General features: G+C 39.3%; 1 long non-coding RNA gene across 1 annotated transcript in view; it reads right to left on the bottom strand.

Moving 5' to 3' along the window:
• The window catches only part of LOC138962134 (uncharacterized), a 264,299-nt gene that overhangs the window by 198,886 nt on the left and 47,229 nt on the right, over positions 1-18,184 (bottom strand). The window lies entirely within an intron of this gene.

An 18,184-nucleotide genomic window follows, 5' to 3' on the forward strand; every position in this document is an offset into this window, starting at 1 on the left:
TCGATCGCTTGTCCACTTGGATAATAAAATTACGGACATGCTCAGTCCCCCCCCCCCCCCCCCCCCCCCCTCCTCTAAACTTTGCCAAAATGGGTCCTCTTGAGACATCTCGCGTATGAGAACAAAAGAAAACCGAACGGGCAAATCATATGGACAACACATGTTGGATTTCTTCTTAGGGTACGCTCACCGGTAAAAAAAAAAAATGCAGCCAATGTTTTCTCGAACAGTTGTGTTTGTGTGTGTGTGCGCGTGCGCAGGTTTTTTAATGTACTGTTTCGTTGAGAGGATCGTGGGTAGTGTTTTTCCTCTTTATTTTAAAATGTTCATTACAGACATATAATACAAAATAAAGAAAAAGAGAAAAATACAGCAAAAAACAAGTCGAGTAAGGCGAAAATACAACATTTAGTCAAGCTGTCGAACTCACAGAATGTCCATAGAGGGGGAATCGAGACGAGGGTCGTGGTGTATGTATGTGTGTGTGTGTGTGTGTGTGGTGTGTGTGTGTGTGTGTGTGTGTGTGTGTGTCTGTGTGTGTATGTGTGTGTCTGTGCGTGTGTGTGTGTAGAGCGATTCAGACTAAACTACTGGACCGATCTTTATGAAATTTTACACGAGAGTTCCTGGGAATGATATCCCCGGCCTTATTTTTCATTTTTTCGATTAATACCTTTGATGACGTTATATCCGGCTTTTTGTACAAGTTGAGGCGGCACTGTCACACCCTCATTTTTCAATCAAATTGATTGAAATTTTGGCCACGCAATCTTCGACAAAGGCCGGACTTCGGTATTGCATTTCAGCTCGGTGGCTTAAAAACTAATGAGTGAGTTTGGTCGTTAAATATCAGAAACTTGTAATTGACATTATTTTTTTATCAAACGTTCCAAAAACAATTCCATCTTATTTTGCGTCATTATCTGATTCAAAAAACATATAAATATGTTATATTTGGATTAAAAACAAGCTCTGAAAATTAAAAATATAAAAATTATTATCAAAATCAAATTTCCGAAATCGATTTAAAAACAATTTCGTCTTATTCCTTGTCGGTTCCTGATTCAAAAAACATATAGATATGATATGTTTGGATTAAAAACACGCTCACAAAGTTAAAACGAAAAATATAATATATGTATTCTTAAACGGATTTTTGTTTTGATGTACATTTTTCATTCAATTTTCTTTTCATGTTTGCTTGCTCTTCATTTAAACTGTACATAGCCGCCATTTATATGTATTTTTCTAGAAAACTGTAAACACCACTATAAGCATTATGCTTGTTGTTGTTTACTCTATATGCGTTTTTTATTTGTAAATAATGCACAAACGTTGAATGCAAACATCGAACGCAGAAGAAGAAGAAGAAGAAGTTGAATGCAACAGTTTAAACCAAACGAAGAGAGGTACAGAAAAGCGTGCTATGCAGCACAGCGAAACCACTATGTACAGCGCTGAACAGGCTCGTCAGTTTCACTCCGTTTTGCACAAGCGGCGGACTACGGTCTTTGTGAAAAAATGCAGTGCGTTCAGTTTCATTCTGTGAGTTCGACTGAGCTTGACTAAATGTTGTATTTTCGCCTTACGCGACTTGTTGTTGTCCTCAGTTGCATGCAGGCTGCTTCAACCCTGAGTTGTTTTGCCTTTTTACATTTAGTCAAGTTTTGATTAAATGTTTTAACATAGAGGGGGAATCGAGACGAGGGTCGTGGTGCGTGTGAGTGTGTGTGTGTGTCTGTGCGTGTGTGTGTGTGTAGAGCGATTCAGACTAAACTTCTGGACTCCGATCTTTATGAAATTTTACATGAGAGTTCCTGGGAATGAAATTCCCGAAGTTTTTTTTCATTTTTTCAATAAATACCTTTGATGACGTCATATCCGGCTTTTTATAAAAGTTGAGGCAGCACTGTCACACCCTCATTTTTCAATCAAATTGATTGAAATTTTGGCAAAGCAATCTTCGACAAAGGCCGGACTTTGGTATTGCATTTCAGCTTGATGGTTTAACAACTAATTAATGACTTTGGTCATTAAAAATCGGAAACTTGTAATTAAAATTATTTTTTTATCAAACGATCCAAAAACAATTTCATCTTATTTTTCGTCATTTTCTGATTCCAAAAACGTATACATATGTTATATTTGGATTACAAACAAGCTCTAAACATTAAAAATATAAAAATTATGATTAAAATTAATTTTCCGAAATCGATCTAAAAACAATTTCATCTTATTCCCTGTCGATTCCTGATTCCAAAAACATATACATGTAGATATGATATGTTTGGATTAAAAATACGCTCAGAAAGTTAAAACGAAGAGGGGTACAGAAAAGCGTGCTATATGCAACAGAGCGCAACCACTTCCGCGCTAAACAGGGTCGTTAATTTCACCGACCCCCCGCGGGTTAGGGGGAGTCCCATATTGGTTGGGACGAGAAAGAATTTACCCGATGCTAACCAGCATGTCGTAAGAGGCGACTAACAGGTTCTGTTTCTCCTTTTACCCTTGTTAAGTGTTTCTTGTATAGAATATAGTCAATGTTTGTCAAGATTTTAGTCAAGCAGTATGAAGAAATGTTACGTCCTTTGTACTGGAAACTTGCATTCTCCCAGTAAGGTCATATATTGTACTACGTTGCAAGCCCCTGGAGCAATATTTTGATTAGTGCTTTTGTGAACAAGAAACAATTAACAAGTGGCTCTATCCCATCTCCCCCCTTTCCTCTATCCCATCTCCCCCCTTTCCTCTATCCCATCTCCCCCCTTCCCTCGTCGCGATATAACCTTGAAAGGTTGAAAACGACGTTAAACACCAAATAAAGAAAGAAAGAATTTCACCGCCCTTTGTACGAGCGGCGGACTACGGTCATTGGGAAAAAATGCAGTGCGTTCAGTTTCATTTTGTGAGTTCCACAGCTTGACTAAATGTAGTAATTTCGCCTTACGCGACTTGATCTTTTTCCCACACACTTTGAACACGTGCGAGTACCAGCAATAGAAAATTAACAAAACACCTTCCTCCCCCTCTTAGGTGAAATGAAAGCGGACGTTTTCAGCGTGCATTCCCTTGAATTGACTGAATGGTTAATCATGCTTCTGTGATCTTGGGAGTTGTGGTTTTTTTCTGTGACATTCACAAACATACAAATGACAGAGTCCGACTAAAGGCTTACTGGAATTTACTGTTGAGTAATAAGTGTGTCATCTTAGGACCATGCCAGTGCATGGGGGATATCTTGGATACAGGGCGGACAGGCTTGCAAGCAATATATAACTCTGACTGTTGACCGTCGTTGTAATTTCCCACTTTGTAGTTGTCAAGGTATTTTAACATGTGGGCTTTATATTTTATAAGCGTGTACAAGAGCATTGTTAGTAATAACGCGCGCTATTTTTAGTTAAAAAAGGGATCAACTTGGAATGTGCACCCGACATTCCAATTTGTTTTCCCCTTTCTAATAATGGGTGAACTTGTTTTATTATAACTGAATTGCTTACAACCGAAATACATACATGCCGAAATAACTGAAATAAACAAAATAAACAAATAGACGAATAGGGAAATGATACATCTTTCTTTCTTTATTTGGTGTTTAACGTCGTTTTCAACCATTCAAGGTTATATCGCGACGGGAAATGATACATAAATAAGTTCATAAATGAATGAGTTAATAAATGCGTTATGGCGAAATTTAGATAACAAATTAGGAACTTTAACATTAATTTCAAATTAACTAACCAAATAACAAGATCAATAGGTAAAGTGTTTTGTATGGGGGATGTAACAAAATGAGGAACTTGAAAACCACCATGTAGGTGTCCGACATTTGCTGGTGTCTTGTTTGCAATGATTTCAATTTGGTTCCAACATTTTGTTGTCGTCGTCGTCGCTCTTGCTGTCTTTGTTGTAGTTGTTGTTATTTGGGGGTTAAACGGGAAAAGGGGCAGAAATATGTTGGACTATTGAACGATCGTTTTCACACTAGGTGTCGGACTTCAAGTACAACGCGGGGTAAAAGTACTTAATGGAAATCCATGAGCTATGAGTTTAATAGATAATCGTTATTTCGAGCAATTTCCATACTGTCTGAACATCCCACGGATATCCGCGTGCCACCCATCATTTCCTTTTACACGACTTTGTCGTGTCGTAACAATTCCCTTCCACCCTCCCCCTACCCCTCCCTATACACTTGATAGTCCTCAACTTCGGGGGATAATTGAGACAGCACTCTAAGTAGCTTTTCAGGTTACTGAAAGACTTTGATTTTGATCACAAGTTTTGGAAACTGTGAGCCCTTTCATCCTCAGGGAGACAGACGGACACCGCTCCTGTGTACAACGTGGGATTTAGAGCGGGTCAAAGTTGAATCAAACTTGCCACATTCATTTCTTGCCTCATGATTAATAGCATGCATCGTTCACTGCTTATTGTTGTTGTTGTTTAGAAATCAGTGCGCGCGCGCAAGTTTGTATGAATGTGTTCGTGCGTGAGTGTGTGAGTGTGAGTGTGAGTGTGTGTGTGTGTGTGGTGTCGGTGTGTGTGTGTATGTGGTGTCAGTGTGTGTGTGTGTGGTGTGCCAGTGTGTTTGTTTGAGTTCGTGCCTGTGTGTGTGTTTGTGTGTGTGTGTGTGTGTGTGTGTGTGTGTGTGTCATAGTGTCAGTTATTCTTTCTTTTGTCCCAAATCCTTGCTTTCCAGAAACCTGTGATGTCACTCAAAGAAAATTTCTTCCAAAACTTGGTTGTCCAACTTGTGTCCGAGAGATGAGGTCGGAACGGTGGTATGAGAAGAATTCAGAACTTGACACCTTGATGTCATCTGACTGATTGGCTAATTACACACTTGACTGTCTTTTGTCGACCTGGATCATAAAATTGCCGACCATGTTGATTTACCCACCCCCTTATGAACGTGAGTCTACTTGAGACATCAGCGTAGCCAACACACACCAAACCCAAAGTCGGACCGTAACCCTTTACCCCCCCCCCCCCCCCTCCGTCCCCACCGCTTACCCCTTCTCAGTTCACAGTTAATTGTCTGCAGCCTCAACCCCCCCGTGGGTAATAAATCACTCGACTATCGTCGCCTGCTTCTGATGACCGCTCTAAATAGTTTGTCAGATAGCAGTGTGCAAAAAACACCGTTGAGTGTACATGTATTGTATTACCTTTCCTATATGCTTAGGACACGTGCCTTTTCAAGTCATTGTCAATTACAAAATGTAGGTCTTACAACACAGCCACTGATTTTCAGGTGACGGTATCAATGCCGGTGTAACACGAGAAAATTACTTCCACGAGATTTTTACTCCGGAGTAAACATTTCGTACGAAAAAGTTACTCCCTTTACGAAAAAAGCACTCCCCCATTGCACGAGAAAATTACTCCCCAGGACAGGTGAGTTCCGAGTAAACATTTCGTTCAAAAATGTTACTCCCCTGACGAATAAATAACGAATAAATTACATCACCCCAACACGAGCAATTTAACTTCCCATGCCAGGTGTACGAAATTTTTACTCCCTTGTCCCCTGTTAGTCTTGGTGGTGGAAGGGGTGGAAGGAGGGTAGCGCGACATTCGTGTGCGCAAGATCACTTATTGGCATTATCCCTTCGCCCGCATCCCATTTTTGCATACGAGATTTTTACTGGAAGTAAAAAAAAAATGGGGAGTAAAAATTTCGTGGAGGGAGTAATTTTTTCGTGCCTTGGGGAGTTCTTTTCTCGTACGAAAAGTGTACTCGGAGTAAGAATTTCGTACGAAATATTTACTCCGGAGTAAATTTTTCGTGGAGTAAAAATTTCGTGTTACACCGGGTCCCTGCTCTGCGGAAAAAAAAAGTGTTTGCATTAATCGGAAGAAACATACTGCATAAGCGTAATTTATGCAGAGGTATGATGTTCTTAAGTTGTGAGATTTTTTAATGATCAGTGCTTACTAAATTCATTGATTAGATTGATTTTATATAATGAAGTTAGAATTCTGCTGCTCTGATTAGTGAAATATTCAAAAATGCTATCATGCTATTTTGGCACCGTCATGGCTTTGTAGACTTATAATATATCTGCGTAATTGATTTCAGCTCTTAGAAATCAAAAGTATAAAACATTGTATTGTGTCTCCTCTTGTCGTTAAATAATCACAACAACTGTAAAACAAATTTGCTTTGATAAAGCTCCCGGTTTTCTCTCAGAATTTTGCTCATTTTTGTTTTGTTTACATGCCCCAGACACAAAAACTACAAAACGATTCATAAAAGTTCCGTTCCATGCATTCTGTCTCCTCTCAATCTAAGATCCCCCTTCCCCCCCCCCCCCCCCCCCCATAGACCCTCCCCCCAAAGTTTTCCGCTAGCCTCTTCGACTTTTCACAACGAAGCGTAGAGGAGCGGGGCAATCAGGAGCCTTTGCAATTTTATGACCCGTCTGAAAGAAGTGATTGACTGGACACTGTCAAGTGCTCTTAAAGAAGCGATCCGATACGTGAGAATCACAGTGTGACATTTGACAAGAGGTTGACGGAAGTCTGGCAACCAGATGTTAGAGGGAAACAAGAAAAAAGGGTTGATCAGAGATCAACAGGGCCAAAACATGTTGTAGAACATGGGGGGGGGGGGGGGGGGGGGGGAGGGGGGATTAGTTGTGTGTGCGACTTTGAAAACGTAGAATGGAACTCCGCATAAAAGAACGTTCCAACGTAAAATCAAACTAACTCCTTTATACCGTATTTTGCCATGTTTAGGCACGGTCATGAAAGGGGTTCCAATGGTGCAGCCATAGTCGTATTTTTTGAGTATGCACAAACACACGCCTCATCCCCTAGATCATTGGTGACCTGAAGAAAGCAGTTAGAGCTGGGTTCAAGGCCATGCCTATTCAGGAAAGCTTCCGCGCCATTGACAATTTCGGAGGTGTAATTTGATAACACCTCAGTTTTGGAGAAAAGGTAAATGTCCGACCATTTTACCTATAGACTCGAAACTTTGTAGAATGGTCGTGGACGAACTAAAGTTCATGCACAACAGCTATCAAAATATTTGTTAAATTCAAATGACTGAAAAAATAACCCCTTCGTTGTAAAGTTTCACTTGCGCAATATGCGCAAATTTAATCAATGATATGAACGCATTCATCCATGGGAAATGTCCTGATCCTGCCTGCAATTGCTGTATTAAAGGCATTGATTGTCTAATGTTGATTAATGTATACTATGTCATTTGAATTACCCCAATCCACTCATATACAGAAAAATGAACGACTGAAACGGGAATCAAAGGTGGGAGCAGCAATGCAACTTCAATCACGGTATCATCAGTGGAAGAAAAGTGACTAAAAAGGAGGAAGCACCAATCCACACATAATCACAGTAACATGTAACACAAGGTGACTCGGATGAAGCAGCCACCCAACTAATGTATTATGACAATGAGCAATCTGCACATAACATAAAACCATCGAAGCGATGTTCCTTAAAATAAAATGGTATCCAGGTCACTTGGGTTCAGTTATGTCATAGCATAAAACAGCTCACTGCTCCCATGAATTGTTCTGAGCCTTGCAATGATAAGTAAAGCAATGAGAGCAGATCTGATGCAGTGCACTGTCAATCATTGGCCGGCTGAAATATACTGCAATCTTGATGCAAATTACCATGTAATTTTCTTGGTGATATGGTCATCACTGCAGGCAGTAAAAGATCACCCAACGTTTTGCAATGGAGAACAATGAAGTTATTAGTCGAACAAAAAATAAACAGACGAATAAAGATTGAAAATTGTCAAATGCAATGGGGCTGGATCTCCCTGTTGAAGAACTTTGAGCAAAAGACCACAAATGAGCTAACAAAGAATAATGTACGAAAGTACGAAATGTTACATGCACTGCAAGATCTCCCTGTTGAGAAACTTTGAGTAAAAGATACCCATTTTATTTCAAAGAAGACATACAGAGTAACATGTATGTGAACAGAGTGCGAAGAATTCAAACAAAGAAGACCCGACATTTTTAAAATTATGTCAAATGCAGAGTGGTGGAAAATGTGTTTCGTGAGGAACTTACAGCACACACAAACACAACTATTTGCAAAGTGTAAAAACAACACGAAGAGAGTGAGAAGAACGAGTAACAATTAAAAACATTGCAAGAAATAACAAAATGTCATATGCAGTGACGATTCTGATGCGGAACTTTTAGTTTTAGTAACAAGTTACGAAGTTCCTGTAAATAGTTAACACGGTGTTCAAACAACATGAACAACATGAGAAAAAGAGCAAAATAAATGCAATGGTGACAGTTCTTCGTGTACAGAAATGTTCAGTGTGTCGGTGACCAAAACAAGGAATTCTTGTGAAACCTAGACATATTGCATAACACCAGCGGCGGAGCACGCAAGAATAATGGTTCGATATGAAGACTCGACAGAGTAAACCCTATCTCCAGAGCGCTTCCAGTAGAGGCTGCCCGCGCCCGCGCTCGTTCACTGATACAAAAAGGTACCAAGTGTCGGTGTCTAACTGTCCCTCTCAGCGGGAGAGTTGCTTTGTCATAACCCCCTCCACTTCCTGTTGTTTCAATGCCGGGGTGAGGTCAACGGTCAATCACAGCCCACCCCAGTCGCGAGACACTCAGCTGGTCGTGGGCTTTGCTTTGCTTAATCCGAATGTTGTACTCCGATGTAAGTAGACATAATAATAACAAGAACATTTGCTGATTCAAATCAGCAGGTTCCCAGACGTTCCTTCATGTAATGTTTAGGTGAATGGTCAAAGTGGTTTCTTGCACACACTCAGTCATCATTGCACAACAATGCAACACAAAGGAACTTAGTCGATAAATATCGACAGGGGGCCGACAAATGGTTTAAATGTGAAATGTGTGTATATGGGTGTGGGTCTGAAACAAACAAACAAACAAACCATGTGAACCCCAAAGTCATGCGCCCACACGAACACACACACACACACACACACACACACCCACGCGCGGGCGCTGTAGAACACACACATAATATAGTAAATACTTCAACACAGTGTGCGTATAATGTTGTATTTGTTTAGTTTCACTTTCAAAGAAACCACAAAAAAGAAATCAACATGAACAACTTCAGAGCTCTTACTTTGATTACAAACTGCATGATTTGGATAAAAGTTGATCGGTTTGATCTAATGCTGATTTCAGTTTTTTTCAGCGGCATAAGTCAGTGCTTCGTCTCGTATCGAAAACAAAAGCAGACGACAAATTTAGTCAGTTGGAGTTGTCTCCCGTACTCCTGTAGCATGCATTGATCTAAAAATAATCCACTATTCAGTTCCCACTGATCTAAAAATAAAACCAGTGCAATTTCCTCGGTCGGGCTTTGCCACAGAAACTCACGGTTTAGTAAAATGTACAATGTATTTTCTGATTTGTGCGCAAAAGCTTTTTTTTTTCTTCTTTTTTTTAACATAACAATGTTTAATGTCACTGTTTGTTTAAAAGAACATGGTCACATTTGTAAAAAAAATGTTAAATTAGAAAATAAATAACATTTTGTCTCATGATTTTTCCTACACCTGTGCTGAAAATAAGAAATAAAAATGTTGGTATATAAGTCACTCAAATACAGGGAAGTATGCATGGCTCGGTTTGAGTTTGTTGCGGTTGACCCTGCACAATTTGATCTCTGATGTTTTTGTTGAACAATTTTTGTTATTCACAACTTTCTGTGTACACAAACTGATGACGACATAAGCGCATGCGCAAACGCCTGCCGACACCCATAAGCTTTCAGCTATACATACATGCGAGCCAACGCCACCTTAATACTAGGGCTCATGGCCCTAGAATAATAACTCACTGAAAAAGTGAGATCGCACGTGTCGGACAGATGAAGGTTAGAAAACAAGTCGCGTAAGGCGACAATACAACATTTAGTCAAGCTCAGTCGAACTCACAGAATGAAACTGAACGCAATGCATTTTTTCACAATGACCGTAGTCCGCCGCTTGTGCAAAACGGAGTGAAACTGACGAGCCTGTTCAGCGCTGTAGTGGTTTCGCTGTGCTGCATAGCACGCTTTTCTGTACCTCTCTTCGTTTTAACTTTCTGAGCGTGTTTTTAATCCAAACATATCATATCTATATGTTTTTGGAATCAGGAAACAAAGTTTGATTGTAATGATTGCTTCCATTTTCTGTGCACCTTCCACCTCTACAACATGCATACACTTGATAGTCTTCAACTTCGACCTACGGCGATCGGTGGATAATTGAGACAGTACTAGCTCCGAGGAGCTTTCCAGGTTACCGAAAGACTTTGATTTTGATAACAATGTTGAAAAGACTGTGAGCCCTTTTATCCTCAAGGAGAGAGACGGACACCGGCCCCTATAATGGGCTTTAATTGGAGCGTGTCAAAGTTCATTGCATCCTGATCAGCATATGAAACATTTATCGCTTATTGTAGTTGTGTATAACTCATAGTAGTGGGAATAAGGTGACGCGCTAGTGTGAGTTTGTGTGTGAGTGTGTGTGATTCGTATATATATATATATATATATATATATATATATATATATATAGCAGTAACGGATGTTATTTGTGTTTGGACAATTACAAACATTTAATTCTTGTACACAGATTAAAGACAGTTTCCCTTCCAGGTCAAATGTCTTAATGATGCAAATACAAATAAAATACCCCCAAACTGTTCTGAAACGATCAATTTTCGTTTGAAATACTTCATTTCTTATGGAAGGAAGACACACTGGCACACAGTCTTTTGTTGTCTTGGCTTGCGGCCTAAATCTGACACAACAAGGCTCGAAGAAGGGACATAATGCTTCATTTCATATATTAAAAAGAAATACATGTAGTGTCAACACTCAGTTGGCAGTAGGCCAGAGACATAGTAGGCAGTGGAAAGTTACTAAAAAGTGACCTAAGTTGAACAGATGTGTATTTCTACTCCAGACATTATGGAGGCTCTGGTGTCACTAATATCAATGTGCTGTCTTTGCTTTGTTTAGCGACCAGCATCAAAGAGGCGCATAGAGGACTGCCTGGGTGAAGAGGACCACCAGGACAAAGAATGAAATCGATTGAATATGCTGTGCTGTTGCCCTGCAAAGCTGCGTGCATTTTTAGTTTCTCCGCAACATAATATGCATGTTTTTGTTATGAAATAAAATTGTTGATCGTATCTTGAGTTTATGGTGTTACATGTAATAGTCCTTATGATCTGTGACTGAGTGTGAAAGTTGGTGTGTGTGCGTGTATACATTTACCAAAACCTACATTCACTCTCAACGTTGCATTCACGTCGAAATCAAACCAAACCACAACCACAACCAAAAATTCACGTTGTGTCGACGTGTAATTCACGTCAATTTTATCAGGAAAAATGCACCAAAACACAACTTTTACGTTGTGTCAACGTAGAATTCACGTAATTTTTGATCTAAAATTTGACCTAAAATTTACGTTCCATTCACGTGGACATTACGTAAAAATGCAACGCAATGGAGGTCTCCCTTTTGCGTACTTCGGAGCGGTGTCACGTGATACGCAGAAATGGGTTGGAGGGCAAGAAGCGGAACGGCTAGTAGCGTCAGTGCGCCGCTCGATGATTCGGGAGTGTTTTAATTGAATAATGTCAAAATCAGGAACAAAACTGAAAACGGTCGACCAGCCAAAAGAGAAGTACATTACATCATTGAGTGACGTTGCTAAAGTGCGATACTTGGAGAAATTGACCGAAGCTCTTTAGTTTCAGATTACATATAATTTCTGCTTCAGTGTGTGTGCATGAGTTTTCATTTTGTTATTATTCAAGAACTTGTAGTTCTATTTCTAACTTTGTATGTTTATGTGTGAAGCTCTTTAGTTTTAGATTACCTATTATTTCTGCTTCAGTGTGTGTGAGTTTTCATTTCATTGTTATTCGAGAAATGGTATTTCTAACTTTGTATGTTTATGTTTGGAGAAGCGATTCTTTTTTCCTTTTTGGGGATCAAGTCTGGTGTCTGCTTTAGTGCTTACTTTGATATTACCTTAGAACATTTATTGTGAACCTGTAAATGTGTAATGTGTGTGTGTGTTTTTTGTTCTTCTTTTTTATTTTTTCTATTTCTTTTTACTTTAGTGCTGCTGAAGACAGTAACTAAAAATTTCCCTGAATTCAGTGTTACGTGTTTTTTGTTTTTAATTTTTATATATATGTTGACAATGACAGTTCAGTTAAATAAAGCGTTGAACACATTATATGTATTTTAATTTTTACCAATCTGTCACTCTGTGAATGTGAAGCTGGTGTGAGTGTGATATTTAACACATTACTTTTGATTTGTACCTAATCTCTGCCTTTGTTAGCTCCAGTAGGTGTGTTTTCAACAGTTTTGATAATTTTGTGAAACGTTACTGTTTTGAGACAAACCAGACACATATTTTTCCGTTTAGGACAGCTGGGCTCAACATATTAACTTTGTTGACTAAACAAAGGAGCCATTACACAGATACACACTCATTCTGACAATCACTCACCAGATTCTTCACAATTAAGAAATGTCTCAGATAAGACACACGCAAGCTTTAAAAGTCTTAAGAACAAAAACGTTACTGCAACAACAATGTATTTATTAGTTCTTACTAAAATCACATGCTTCAATAAAAAAGCATAAACTGTACAGACATGCTAACCAGCACTGATTAAGGCACACACTTGGAGTCAAAAAGCTATGGCATCAACTTAAGCAGTGTTGAATCTGTTTCAAATTGCACACTTCAGTCAAAAAGCTATGGCATCAACATATGCAGTGTTGAATCTGTTTCAAATTGCACACTTCAGTCAAAAATCACATGTCTGACAATGAGTGAATTAGTGTTTCCAATCAATGAACGGTAACTGTTTACATATAAAAACTGACAAAAAAGTGAGAAAAAAAGAAAAGAACTGTACACACACACACTTGGCATCAGATCTCAAAATCAAATAAGGAATAGTGTTGAGTCTTGAAAATGCTTTGAATTATACACACTTGAGCCAGGAAGCAAAAAAAGGAACTACACTCATGCCAGCCAGCACAAGTCATACAGATACTGTACACAAGTCAAATCAATACTGTGTTTCAGGTTTGGCATCCACATAAACAGTTTTGTTTCTGTTTTAAATCACACACTTGTCAATAAACTATACAGACATGCTAACCAGCATTGATTAAGGCACACACTTGAGTCAAAAAGCTATGGCATTAACATAAGCAGTGTTGAATCTTGTTTCAAACTGCACATTTCAGTCAAAAAGCGAGTGAATCGGTGTTTCAATCATTAGCAAAATTAATACTGCTGTTGAGGTTTGGAATCAATGAACAATAACTGTTCACACATCAATACTGTCAAAGTGTAAAAAGAAAAGAACTGTACATGCACCCACATACTAAGCATCATATCTCAAGATCAAATAAGGAACAGTGTTGAGCCCTTGAAAATGTTTTCAATAATACACACTTCAGTCAGAAAGCAAAAACAAAAAAGTAACTACACACATTCCTGCCAGCACAAATCATATAGATACATAAGTAAAATTGCGTCGACGCAAATACGGAATCGCCGCAGCGAAACTTCGCGATCGGCACCACGCTTCCATGTTTTCGCTAAGCGGCGCGGTGGCTTCTTGCCCTCCAAGCCCCGGTGCGCACGAAGTGATGACGTCAATAGGGAGACCTCCAACAAAACAACCAAACCACAACCACAACCAAAAATTCACGTTGTGACAACGTAAAATTCACGTAATGTTTTTACGAACGATCCACCTCCACCAATAATTCACGTTGCATTCACGTTGGTGTCACGTAAAATGCAACGTTGTTTTCCAACGTTATTCCCACGTGATTTCGTCCATACAAATCTACGTAAAAAAACGTTGAAACGCAACGTAAACCCAACGTAACCCAACGTGAATATAACGTGAATACAACGTAAAATTGTTTGCTGGGATTCACTTTCGATTCAAAGTGCCCCCCCCCCCCCCCTTACAAAGCAACTGATCCGCCCCTGTGGTTATAAATGTAACAAAAATGCCTTCTTGGCTTTTATGGGTCTTCGTGACGAATTTGTAACAGGTTAAAAAAAATGATGGAATGGAGAAACAAATTAAACAGAACAACTCGTTGACAGCTATAGAATCTGGATAAAAATCAGTTGGTGGGGAAGTTTTCAGGGCATCCTCATTTGGTGACTTGGGTCTACTTTCGTTTTCTTACAACCGGTCTTGCAACAACGCATTTGTGCTGCTCGGGACCAGAGATTTGCTTTCATACAACCGGACTTTTATACATCCGATTTTCATACAACCGGAAAATTCTAAGTAATAACAAAGAGTAGCTTCTGCCGGGACCCTGCCTATCCCTTTCATACATCCAGACTTTCATACATCCGGTGTTTTATACATCCGGTCTATACTGTATTGGTTAAATCTGTGAAAACGTCAATTTCTCTGTTACTATGAGGTTGGCCAGAAACAATATCAAGTTCATTGCTGACCACACAGTTAAAGTCACCACATAAAATAAACTGGTCGGTTTCAAATTCATCCACAATATTTCTAATAGAACAAAAAAAATGCCATTTTCTCATTTGATTCATTTGGAGCATACACATCTATAATATTAATGCACTGTTTTCTATATTCTACAGAAATAACAACAACCTGTTCTTGTTTTTTTACTAATTCAATTTTTCCATCAAAATGTTTTGATGTCAAAATGACCTCACCCTTACTGTAACATGATCCATACTTTCCCTCCCCATTGTTTTTCCCACACTATTACATCTGTACAACTTATGTGTGTTTCTTGCAAACAAATAATATCAAACTTTTTTTCTCTCAAAAGTTTAAACAGCGTTATTCTTTTCCATTTGTTTCTCAGTCCTGTTGTTGAATCAGTCTCACGGTTAGACAGTTACGAAACACATTCAGCAAACAAACAAACTAAAATATTAATAAATCAATCAATCAGTCAATGATACAGAATATGTTAAAATTATATATATTATTAGTCGGACACACATACACACACACACACTCACATAAGAGTGAGAGAGAACAGAGAGAGACAGACGAAAAGCGGGAAGGGGCACACATAGAGAAAGAGATAAGGACAAGTGACAGAAAGACAGAGAGAGGGAAAGAGAAAAACCATCAATTCATAGTCAAGCATTGATCATGTCGTTTTTTTATTTGTCCACATTGATTCTGAACAGCAAAACAATACTGGATTTCTCGATCTCTTTAATCATCAGTAGTTCAAAAAACAACACGAACAAAAACCATATAATCATCCTCCCATATCTGACCCAGCAGGCACGGGAAATCATGGACACACACTTTCTTTATTTTTAATCTCTGATAATTCACAGCGTTTTCCCCGAAACACATACGAACATTACAGAGAAAACTGAATCAAAAACACCCAGTGAACCACGTGACGACAAATCATAAGTGTATAAGAGACAAGACATTGTGGACATACTGCAGTTTGTGTAGCAATGTACACAGTTCGAAATTGGTTCCAAAGTCTATGTTTTTCTTATTGGAGTTTAGCAAAAAGACGTGTTTCTAGGGATCACGGTACAGTCATTTGTTTAGAGCTCCCCTGAAAGTGGCGTATGGCTGCCTGAATGTCGGGGTAAAAAAAGGCTATACACGTAAAAACCTACTCGTGCCAAAACATGAGTGAACGTGGGAGTTTCAGCTCATGAACGAGGGAGAATAAAAAGATTTGTAAAGAGCAGTATCTTTTGGCAGGTTGTGAGAAGAAACAAACATACCTTACTGTAACAGTAAGTCCTGAAGCAAAATACATTAAGTTCGCGCTTCTTAAGGGCAGTGTATAGTCTAGATCCAGTTACATGATTACGCTTATTTCTCAGCAACTGTAGACAAAGATCCAAAAGACATTTACTGACGGCGGACATCTTACAATGTACCCACCAAAGTTCAGTTTATGGCTACCGTTCTTTTTTCATGGTGTTGATTTCTTCAACCCTGGAATCTCAATGAGCTGAAATAGTAAGAAAAGCCATACTTTCTATAGCATGCTCTATAAGTAGGTTAAATTCGAATAACATCAACAGCAGTTCCAGGATGAAAAAGAGGAAATGTCATTCCATCCAAAGTCAACCTTTTCGGAAAAAGAAAAAGGATTGTGGTTTACGCGGATTGTGGCTTTGAAAAAAACTGTTAACTCATCTTCACAATCTGAAAGCCACAAAGGCAGGGTCCAGATAAGAGTTAAAAAATGGAAAAGAAAAGAAACCGCCACCACCACCACCTGCACCAAGTACCCAACTACTGACACAGATATCAACACATGAACACAAACAGTGAAAAAGTCTCTTAAAAGAGAAGAAAACCACACATAAAAAATTAAACATTTTCCAAACAGATATAAGACTAATATTCTTTAACAACAACTCTGAAAAAGAAAAGAAAAAAACCTTTGTTCGTGAGTTCACAATCTCATGATTGGATTGTTCGCAATGTTGCTATTGCACACTCAGGAAAAAGAAAGTAACACCCAAACATGACAAGCAAGTGGTTAAGTGACATTCATGATGAGCAATTACAAATCAACATTCAGAAAATCTGCTGTGGGAAGGAATGGGAAAAATAAAGAGCAAAGAAAAAGTTCCTCTTGCATTGATCACTGCTATTTTTGGCTCACGTAAGTGTAGCCTATGCGATGATAAACTTTGTCTGTCTGTGCGTGCGTGCGTGCGTGCGTGCGTGCGTGTGTGTGTGTGTGTGTGATAGAAACTTTAACATTTCCGAGTCTATGGATTACGTCAGTCTCGGTCAAAAGTGTTTGACGTGTGTGATAGAAACTATTTGAAGACGTCACATTATGACGTAAGAGGGTTAGACGTCACGCAAAGGAATTACTGAACGTCTCGGTCATTGTTATTGTGAGCGGGCCGAGACTACTTGGCAGATCCAGGGTCTCGCTTTCTTGCACAGTTTCACCTATGCTTACTGTGTGTGTGTGTGTGTGTGTGTGTGTGTGTGTGTGTGTGTGTGTGTGTGTGTGTGTGTGTGTGTGTGTGTGTGTGTATGTGTGACGGAGTGATTGAGTTTGTGTTACTGTTTGTCGATTTCTTACGTGAGCCTTGAAGGCTTCGCCTCTTGTTTTCTTTGAGTTCTTATTCTGAATTTTTTTTTTTAAATGTTGCTGGAATGGGTTTTATAGGGCCCCAAAACATTCGTCGTGTCCGGTGTTACAAAATCAAAACTTTCTGTGTAGTTATTTGTGTAACTGTCTGCGGCTGGCCGAGCAGTATAGCGTAACCTCCCCTCCCACCGCCTTTTAAAACCCTGATTATCAATCAATCAATATGAGGCTTATATCGCGCGTATTCCGTGGGTACAGTTCTAAGCGCAGGGATTTATTTTTATTATTTTATTTTTATTTTATGCAATTTATATCGCGCACATATTCAAGGCGCAGGGATTTATTTATGCCGTGTGAGATGGAATTTTTTTACACAATACATCACGCATTCACATCGGCCAGTAGATCGCAGCCATTTCGGCGCATATCCTACTTTTCACGGCCTATTATTCCAAGTCACACGGGTATGTTCGTGGACATTTTTATCTATGCCTATACAATTTTGCCAGAAAAGACCCTTTTGTCAATCGTGGGATCTTTAACGTGCACACCCCAATGTAGTGTACACGAAGGGACCTCGGTTTTTCGTCTCATCCGAAAGACAAGCACTTGAACCCACCACCTAGGTTAGGAAAGGGGGGAGAAAATTGCTAACGCCCTGACCCAGGGTCGAACTTGCAACCTCTCGCTTCCGAGTGCAAGTGCGTTACCACTCGGCCACACAGTCCTCAATTAAAGACCTTCTCCCTTTTAAGACCTTGCTCTTCCCATGTTCTGTTCATAAACCTTCATTTAAAGATACTCTCTCTTTCAAACCATGACTTTCTCAGTTTTTTTGCAGTCTTGAAAGTGGGGATGGGTGGGAGGTATGCGTGACCCCCATGCCCAATTACCCTTCCACTGAGCAATCATCGGCTGGTCATTGGCCTTTCAAAAAAGGAAAAGTCCCAACTAAATCAGTGTTAAAACTGGAGTTAGTTACCTGCAAAAAGTGGATTACTTGAACTATTCAAACCTGGCTTCCGCCCGTACATTT

The sequence above is a fragment of the Littorina saxatilis genome, linkage group LG1 (genome assembly GCF_037325665.1).
Source record: "Littorina saxatilis isolate snail1 linkage group LG1, US_GU_Lsax_2.0, whole genome shotgun sequence".
Taxonomy (NCBI): domain Eukaryota; kingdom Metazoa; phylum Mollusca; class Gastropoda; order Littorinimorpha; family Littorinidae; genus Littorina; species Littorina saxatilis.